Source organism: Nicotiana attenuata, unplaced genomic scaffold (genome assembly GCF_001879085.1).
Source record: "Nicotiana attenuata strain UT unplaced genomic scaffold, NIATTr2, whole genome shotgun sequence".
Lineage (NCBI taxonomy): Eukaryota > Viridiplantae > Streptophyta > Magnoliopsida > Solanales > Solanaceae > Nicotiana > Nicotiana attenuata.
In genome coordinates, this window is record NW_017672576.1 from 30,070 (window position 1) to 40,262 (window position 10,193).

A 10,193-nucleotide genomic window follows, 5' to 3' on the forward strand; every position below is an offset into this window, starting at 1 on the left:
GAAAACAGGTAGCAAGGCATACAAAGATAGCGTACAGAAAACTATACTCGATTTCCACGCTGTTGCGGCGTGCAACCCGATCCGGATAACATACCCATGGCGGCGTGCCACCCGATCCACACATAGATCTCGCATAAGGAGATACACGTCGAGCCAAATCTGCTCATTATAACAAAATACCGAATATCGATCATGAGCATNTGTGAATGCAGATGGCTAATGCACCAATTGAAGATCCCAATTCTGAAGCATAATTTTAGAGAAGGAAATATGGTGGCCCATGTACTAGCCAAGCAAGCCACCAAAAATATATCAACGTCTAAGTGTTTTTACCATGCACGTCCACCCCTTTTTGTTGAGCATGAAGTTACCAAGGACAAGCATGGAGTTTGTAATGGCATTAGAACTTTGTCTAACAATGTTTGTAACTATTTGGCAACTATGGGTAAGCCCTAAAAGCATCTGCCATATCTATGTAATTTTGCTTTATATATATATATATATAATATCCGTGTGTTATGTTAAAAAAAAAAAAAACTATTGGATTTTGAAATCAAATGCGATAAATGGGTTTAAGACATGTTATGTATACTATACGGTAGGATTTAAATTCAAGATTAGGCATCCGGACAATATTAACAGCAAAAGATAGAGCCATATGTGCACAAGTTTGCGAATATATAATTTTTGCTATTACTCTACATTATTTATTAATTCAATTTATGCTTCTAGCTACCTAGGGGACCCACTCCGTCAAATGCGAAGGCGCCCTCGCATGTAAAATTATTTAATGAAATTACGTAATGACTAATTGTCAATTTTGAGCGATACAAAATATTGGATTATTAGCTCAAGTAAACTGTTGTACTTCGAATCATTGAGAAAAAAGGACATAATTGAAGTTGAAACTGAAAAAGAATATCCGAAAGTTAGAAGTTAGGTTTGAACATAAAATTCACTTGGGAAAAAAATCTGAAAAATTTGTTGAGTAAAATCTCACAGTTATTACGTCTGAAGTACTTCTCAAACAAGTTTTTCGTTCCATCTCTAAATCATGAATTGAGCTCTGAATTTCGATATCCTTTTATATCTTATAAGAATCAATAAAATAGAAAAAATAGAGGTGATTCTGCCTTGCATTTCCTTCTCGGGAATAAATTAGTTTTTTTATTGCATTTACAAATGTAAAAGAACAAATATCTATTGTCAAATGAAATATGAGAAAATTCTTAATAAAAATGCTTTTCATTTCCTCAGTTTATGAACATCTGTGGATGCCTTGATGACACCTAGTTTCAAAGACTAGGCAAGCCTAACATTTAATAATAACTTGACAGAAATAATTAATAGAATTACTAAAGCAAGACTAATAAACTCATATAATCTTCCGAAATAGAATCTCAACAACACACTTCCCAAAACCGGTGGAACTGAGTCATAAGCACTGCAGAATAAACTAGAATGTCTACTACATCACTGTCTGAATGAAAATACAACAGGAAGTAAAGATAAAGGAAGGTGACTCCGAGGCCTGCGGATACCGAGCAAGTATACCTTGAAGTGTCCGAAAAGCAACTAACACTCGATCACTAACGTCCGGCACGAGCAGATGTACCTGGATCTGCACAAAAAGATGTGCAGAAGCATAGTATGAGTACACCACAACAGTACCCAGTAAGTATCAAGCCTAACCTCGGTAGAGTAGTGACGAGTCCAGGCCAAGACACCTACTAGGACATAATAAATAGTATGAAAATATAATAAAAATAAATAATAAAAGGCGGAGAAATAACTGATATGAAATAAGTTAATAACATGAACTAATACCGAAATTGTAATCATGGAGATAACATAAAGGAATCAATTAAAGAGAACCACAATGATCATATACGGACAATAATTGATAGAACAAGGAAGAACAAAACAACAAGAAGTGTTCCCACCAAAAACTCTTCGCAACATGAAATAAATAACAAGAATCACAACGAGGTACCTCCTCGTGCACAATAAGAATCACAATCGAGGTATCGCCTCGTATATAACAAGAATCTCAACTGAGGTACCGCCTCGTATTCACATTTCACATTTTCAATCACAATTTTTTCTTATACCGCCGCGTGAGCCTTACATTTAAATAGTTTTGAAAATATTTTTTCCCGAAATAGCTATACGTGCTTTAGCCACCTTACGACGCCGCGTGGCTTCACGCAATTCCCTTATAAGCAACACGCACATAAATTCCACCTTATGCCGTTGCATGCACATTAACCCCTATCCTTATACCGCCGCATGCACATCAATAGCATATCACAATAACAACACGCACCACAAGTGCCCATATGCCACAATTTGCCAATAAACAACAATATCAATATTTCCACAATAATAGCCCATGTTTCAACCACAATGTGTACAATAATGTCAACAATAATCATGTTTCGTGACTTGTGAGACCTAAGCAACCTAGTGCTCTAATACATCCTTGTCACAACCTAAAACTACTATCGATCATGATGGTGCCAAACCCACTTGCTACACAAGCCAATCATAAATAATAACAAAATATGATAGTATATTACAGAATAAATAAGTCTGAAAGACAAATAACCATAGATAATGTCAAATCATTACACAACTCTCTAGAACTGGTAACACTGAGTCATGAGCTCTACAGCACGAATACGAGTCTCAAAATATAGAAATACTGTCTAAATCAACAACAATAGTAAGGAAAACAGGAAGAGACGCCAGAGACTGCGGCCAGAAACCAGCTCTACCTTGGTCTCCACAACACATCAAATAGCTCAACTCACAAAGCTCAACTGGGTCCAACTCGAAAATCTGCATAATTAAATGCAGAGTGTAGTATGAGTACAACCGACCTCATGTACTCAATAAGTATCATGACTAACCTCGGCGAGGTAGTAGTGACAAGATTTACCAGTGATACTCACTTAATAACCTTCTCAGTTCATAAATATGCAAGTACATAGCAACGGTACCAAAACTAAGCATGAAATACAGGTATAACCAATCAATGCACATAGAGAAGTGTGCGCAAATTTAATAACAGTTTAACAACTCATCATATAGAGAAGATAAGCATCTAACACCAATGAATCAACATCATTTGCATATAGAGAAGATATGCATATATAATCAGGTCAGTGGCACAGGTTAACATATAGGGAAGATACAATGCATTCATCTTTCAATTAAAGCAACATATAGAGAAGATATGCATAAAGAGAAATGTATACATTCCAAAACTGGCATATAGAGAAGATATGCAATAAAATCGTATATACACCCAAGGTGTTTGCAAATAGAGAAGAGATACAAAGACCAAACACTGATTAGTTTTCCTCATACCACGTGTATATCATCAAGAGAGAAACATGAGAGGACGACTGTAGGGGGACGAATCTTTATCCACACACTGCACGGACAACTCACGTGCCATAATATATACTCCCTCCGTTTCATATTAGATGAGGTAGTTTGACTCGGCACGGAGTTTAAGAAAAAAGAAGAAGACTTTTGAAACTTGTGATTTTAAAAGCTTAACGGGTAAAAGGTTTGTGGGGCCACGCCATTTGTGTGGCTATAAAAGCTTCTCATTAAGGGTAAATGGGTAAAATGAAGAGTTTAAAGTTGAATTGTTTCCAAATTTAGAAATGTGTCATTTGTTTTGGAACAGACTAAAAAGGAAAGTACCTCATCTAGTATGAAACGGAGGGAGTAACAATCGCATAGACCACTCACGTGCTATCATAACTCAAACTGCATGGACCACTCACGTGCTACCAATCCATTCCATATCACATAAAAAGCGTGTATAAGAATACATATATACGAATAATGGATATCAAATCACATACTCATGGACTAATAAAAGTAACATGCTAAAGTGTATGCATGTGCGAAGTACGCTATCATTGCTCAAATTAGGCGGATAAGCCATAAAATAGCAATTATCATGCCAAAATCTTATGTGAAAATCTCCAAGCCAAAATCGCCTCTCCCAAGTCTAAAGTTTATAAATATGAAAAAATGGCTAAAATTCTGAAATACATCACTTAAAAGCACTTCCCAAGGGTACCCTTCACAAACATAGTACGGGCCTCGTGTTCATGAAGCACAACTGCTTTTGTCCCTAAAAATACCCTTCACGTTTCGGGAACATCCCTTGCGAGCACGATGCACAAACTCTGCCACCCTACGCGAACGCGTCCAGGCCTTTGTGAAGGCCAAATCTCCAGCTCTTAGCTTCCCTTCGCGATCGCAACCACCCAGGTGCAAACGCGAAGAATAAACTTGTGCAGCACCAAAATAACACTCCGCGAGTGCAGCCCGCGAACACAATGAAGGACCTGACACCAGCAAAATTCTGCAATACCAACAATGCTTCGAGTGGTTCGAAACTCAATCGAGCCACTTGGGACCCCATGCAATCACACCAACAAGTCCATATATATACTATCTGGACCTATCCAAAGCCTCCAAACACATACGATAATATCACATTGTCGATGCCCCCTTTTTCTCGCGAAAACGGGTTTATGACATTTGGGCGGACAACTCTTTTCCTTTTGGGAATCGGGTTTGCAATTTAGAAGAGTCGCCACCTAATGATTAAGTGCATTAGGACACTAAAAGTGAATTTGAATTAGAAAACCAGAGGTTGGGTAAGGGCTTGAAATTATCTCGAGGGGAAGGTGTTAGGCATCCCTCAAGATCCACTAGTGTGGTTCCCGGCCATGCTACAATTGTGACTTTAAATACAAACAACAAGTAATCAAGCAAGCATTGTAAATACTAGGTAACTTTCACATAACAGTTGCAAATAAAAGAAGTAAAAGAGGTTTAAAGAGTGCTGAAATTTGGAAGAAGGTAGTTTTATAATTAAAGAAAGATACACAAGTAAAGGAAAAAGGGTCAAATAACTGATGCAAGTAATTCGAAAAAAAAGAAGTGAAAGAGGCGGAAGTTTGGGGAGAAATAGTACTGAAAATCAGACAATTAAAAGAGAGATTTTTGCATAATAAGTACAAGTGATTGAAGTAAAAGAAACTGAAAACTAAACAGCTTTAAAATTCTGGAAAAAGGAAGTAAACAAGTAAAGAGGGAGGGGGGTCCTAGGTTTATAAATAACATGGATCACCCCACACAACACCCGGTAACCATTTATACGTGGTGTTATCGCGTGGTCATCATATCCATGTCTATCCTTACCCACCCCGTTAAGGTATTAAATCGCGGAATGGTCTTGTTACTTATTGCATGCTACTACCCGTCCCAATCCTATCAGCCCCGGAGATATTAGGGACTACTAGTCCTAAAGGGGAGGGAAAATTGGCTTTTAGAGTTTAAAAAGGACAAAAGTCTAAGGCGACATTCAAAACATACATGACAAGTATGGGGAAGCACATAACAGACAAGGCTCAAGCAAACCTCCTTAAAACATAAAGTAACATATAGTTTTAGCATGTCTTTTAGATACTGATTAGGTCTTTAATTAAACTTAAACGTTAGGGCGTGACTTTTATCATATATTTTTAGATAAGAAGTCCAAATTAGGCCTGCCCGCTGGTTGTAATTATTAAAGACTGGTATAGTTAATTAATTACCTAATGGCTTGCCTAGGTGAGACCTATGGGCATGATATCTAGCAATGCGAAGTATACTGATTTTAAAGAAAGCCAACATACACTCCGCAGATGTTGAGTATTGAAATTGTTGATTTTAGGCTTGATTCAGATTCAGTTGATTACCCTTATAGACAGGCTTTCTAGGCGTGATTGATTTTAAAACGTTTGTAGAAACGCGAGAGTCCTATAGGCATGGTATCTATAATGCGATTTTGTTATTTTAAACCTATAAACCGTTTGCCTAACGATAGATGCAAAATGCAGAATTTAAAAGATCCTACAGGCATGTTATCTATACGATGCAAGAATGCAGAAGCCTATAGTCATGGTATTTATATGAGTGCAGAATCTCGAAGGCATGGTATCTATATATGCATAAGTGCAAAACTATAAGCAGGATTTCTATATGAAATGCATAAGTGCAGAACTATAGATAGGATTTCTATATGACATGCATAAGTGCAGAACTATAAGCAGGATTTCTATATGAGATTGCAGGAATAAACACCTAAGAACATGATGTCTACCCACATGCATACAAGAGTGACCCTCCCCTTTTCACTATATACCCCCATAAGTCATTACAAATTATTACAACCCGGAATGAATAAAGGAAAGTAAAATTACATCAGAAATTAAAGTACAACCAACGAGAGCCTAATTTAGACTCCAAGTTTGAAACATGAAATAAACCAACTCCAAAGATCTGATTTCCAAAGCCTTTCTCATTTTTGGGTGTGTTAGAGTTCCCAAGAGCCTCATGAACTCCGGGCAGTGCTTACACCCAAATTCATTACAGAATTGAATTATAGTGCAGTGTGGAAGGGCCAGCCCTCAAATGTCCAAGTTCAGAGGGAACTCAAGGTCCCAAAGCAAAGCTCATGGAGGGGGGCAGAACTTAGAAACTAGGAATGAGTGTAAGTGCAATAGAGGGGATTCTGGGAAGGCCATGGCAGGCTGGTGGTCATACTCAGCAATTAGGAGTGCTGGTACACCCCTGACCAGCCTGTTAGCCATATTTGTTTTGGAGTTAGGATCCATTAAGGATCGGGTCCAAACATGAGCAGCAATTTGGATACTGCCATGCCTGAACCTTAACTCAAACACATAGAGGGAATATGGGTATAGGGATTCACAGCAGAAAACAGGTGCAAAGAGAATAATATACAGATTAATGAATGAGCATGGACAGTAAAGTAAACAGGATTGCAAAAGCTGTAAATAAACACATTGGTGTGATGGCTGAAACTAAATTAGGACATACTAGTTTCAGAAATAAGCAGAGAAATAGTAGTAGTAAAGCCCAAATTGCAAGCAAACAGCCAGAAGAAACTCATATGAGAATGTGAAAGTATTGAAATTGAGAGTGTGAGGTGAGTAGTGTAAGCTGAAGGTGTGTAAAAGTATTGAATTCGAAGTTGTCTTAAAGAGTACTCAATCATGTGTCCTTGAAAGTGCAGAAGGGTAGTCCCCTTTTATAGTGCGGAAGGCAAGTAAGAAAAGGTAAGAAAATAGTTTTACAATCAATCACATAAAGTCTCCCTTTAGTTAAGGGATTCTGATTTCAAATGGGTAGAAGACAGTTAAGGAAAGAATTTGACTGAAATCGTTTCCAAAGTAACACAAAGAGGGTAAATACATATGAGTTTATTTAAGGAAAAAAAAGTCCAGTGGTACACGGTTTGTGAAAATAAGGAAAGGGAACCAATCAAACAGTCAGTAAAATCAAAATCGCAGGCTTTGTTCGAATGAACCAAGTCAGGAAAAGAGAGGAAAGGGTTTTACTTAAGGAAAATCAATAACAATCAATCAAACCTTACTAAAAGGAATTCGGAATCAATCATAATTGGCAAAACCTTTTTGAAAGAAGAATTTCTCATATATAAGGCACACAAATATCAAACAAGAAGGAGTTGTCATGCTGATTAGAAAAGACTATCATAGAAACAGTCATAAAAAAGGTTCAGGTCCAATTTATAGACTCAGAATGAGTCTGAGAGTTCAGGGTTTCAAAGTAGAACCCCAGTCCAAACACAAAATCGAACTTGCCAAAGAAACCCCCAAATTCTAGGGTTTTCACTCGAATCAGGCACAGAGATGAGAAGGCAAGCCATTGAAACAGACTCAGAGGTCTCTTTCAGAGACTCATAAGAGACCAACAAACATGATAGCAGGTTTGAAAGCATAAAGAACATGTTTGAGAAAAGCTTCGGAATTTAAGCAAGTTCAGCAGAGAGAAGAAGTGATGTAAAAGCATGCTTAGAACTCAAACAAAGTCTGGTAAAGCAAACAAAATTTAAGAACTCAGTAGGAAACACGTACAGTAGAAAAATACTGAAAATATAGCAAAGAACAGATAGAAGAACATAACAAAGATTAACATGCGAGCCTAGTCTAAAGGCACAGTAGAATACAAAGATATAGAAGAATCGTGTATAGTAGGAAGAAAACAGAAGAACAACACATGCGTGGTAGAGAAGGAAAACACACGAGCATAATATAGACAAACACACATAAAGAAAAGAATCAGAAAGATGTTTTGAAAACCTTTCAGAAACCCTAAATCGAAGAGAAACAATTTTGAAAGAAAAGATTGGGGAAAACACTTAAAAAATCCAGTAGAACACAAATATATCACAGATCTAAGAAAACAAACAAAGAAAAACCTCGAATAGCTTAGGATTTTGGAGAAACCCTAGAAATGAGAAAGGCTCGGAAGAAACTTCGATCTGGAGTCGGATGAGGTGGGAAATAGGCTCCTAATGCTTGAATACACCTGAGCATGGCCGGAGAGGCCATAGAACCATAGATCTAAGAAGGTCTGAAAGAGAATCATCGAGGTCAGACCTCAAAGCTTCGAACACCCATGGTCTAATGGTGGAGGGGGTGAGTACAGACCATCCATGGCCTGAGAAGCCATGGATTCCGGTGAAAGTACGGTGAAAAAGGGTCAGACACGGTTAGGGTTCCTTCGAAAGAATTTTTGGAGTGGAGAGTATTCAAGGGCGGAGGACTAAATGAAATGGGGGGATTAGGGTGGGGTTGGTGAATTAAAATGGAAAGGGGTGATCCTGGCCGTTGATCAAAATGATCAACGACCTGGATTGGAAGAAAATCCGGGCGGGTTAAACAAATGGGTTAAGGGGTTGGGTAAAATTGGAATTGGGCCGGTCCAATTGGGGTTAGGATTGGGTCAATTTGAGGGCTAAAATTGAAATGTAAATAGGTTGTAATTGCAAAGAAATGAGGCTAAATGTTAAATAGCCAGTTTTCCCCTTTTTTTATAAAAATAGTAAAAATGATTTTAAAAGCAAATTAAAAGTACTGAGTCAGTTAATAACACATAAATATTAATTTAAAAATACTGGAACCAATTTTTATAATTAAAATGCTATTAAACTTAAAATAGGCTAGAATTGCAATTATATGCAATTTAGCTTTAAAATACCAAATAAATTTGTAAAAAATGTATAAAAATTACCTTAACTATATTGTTGTATAAACATGAGAATAAAATAAATTATTCACCAAAATTGAGGATTTTGGGAATAAGTACTGATTTTGTACTGCTAAAATGGACAATAAATTGATTCTAAAAATCTTTAAAAAGTTGGGAAAAAATACTAAAATCCTTAGGCATGCTTATATATGCATATATATGTTATTTTGAAAATATTTTGTATATGTTAAAATATGCAGGGAAAAATTGGGTATCAACAATACGTACTAACTCAACAACATCATACGAACTTATCCGTGCAATCAAATCTCCAAAATAACATCATAAACATCGAATTAAACCTCCAAATCAAAGAATTATTTCAAACTTCTTAAAACATCAAATTTTGCAATTAAGGCTCGAATCACGTCAAACGGATTCCGTTTCTTTCCAAACTTCACAGAATTATCTTAAACCACATATAAGACCTGTACCGGGCACCGGAACCAAAATACGGGCCCGATACCAACATGTTCTGATCAAAATTCATTTCCAAATCCTTTAAACAATTTCAGAAAACAATTTTCTTTAAAAATTCATTTCTCGGGCTTGGTACGTCGGAATTCGATTCCGGGCATACGCCTAAGTCCCATATTTTCCTATGGACCTCCGGGACCGTCACATCACGGGTCCGGGTCCGGGTCCGTTTACCCAAAACGTTGACCGAAGTCAAATTAATTCATTTTATAGTCAAAATTTATCATTTTTCACAGATTTTCTCTTTTAAGCTTTCTGGCTACGCGCCCGGACTGCGCACACAAATCGAGGCGATGCTAAATGAGGTTTTTTTGGCCTCGGAACACAGAATTCAATTTAAAAGCAAGTGATGACCTTTTGGGTCATCACATCCTCCACCTCTAAAACAACCGTTCGTCCTCGAACGGACAGAAGAAGGAAGTACCTGAGTCGGGGAAAAGATGGGGATAACGGCTCCGCATATCGGACTCGGACTCCCAGGTCGAGGCCTCAGGAGGCTGACCTCTCCACTGAATACGAACAGAAGAAAAACTCTTCGACCTCAACTGACGAACCTGCCGGTCTAG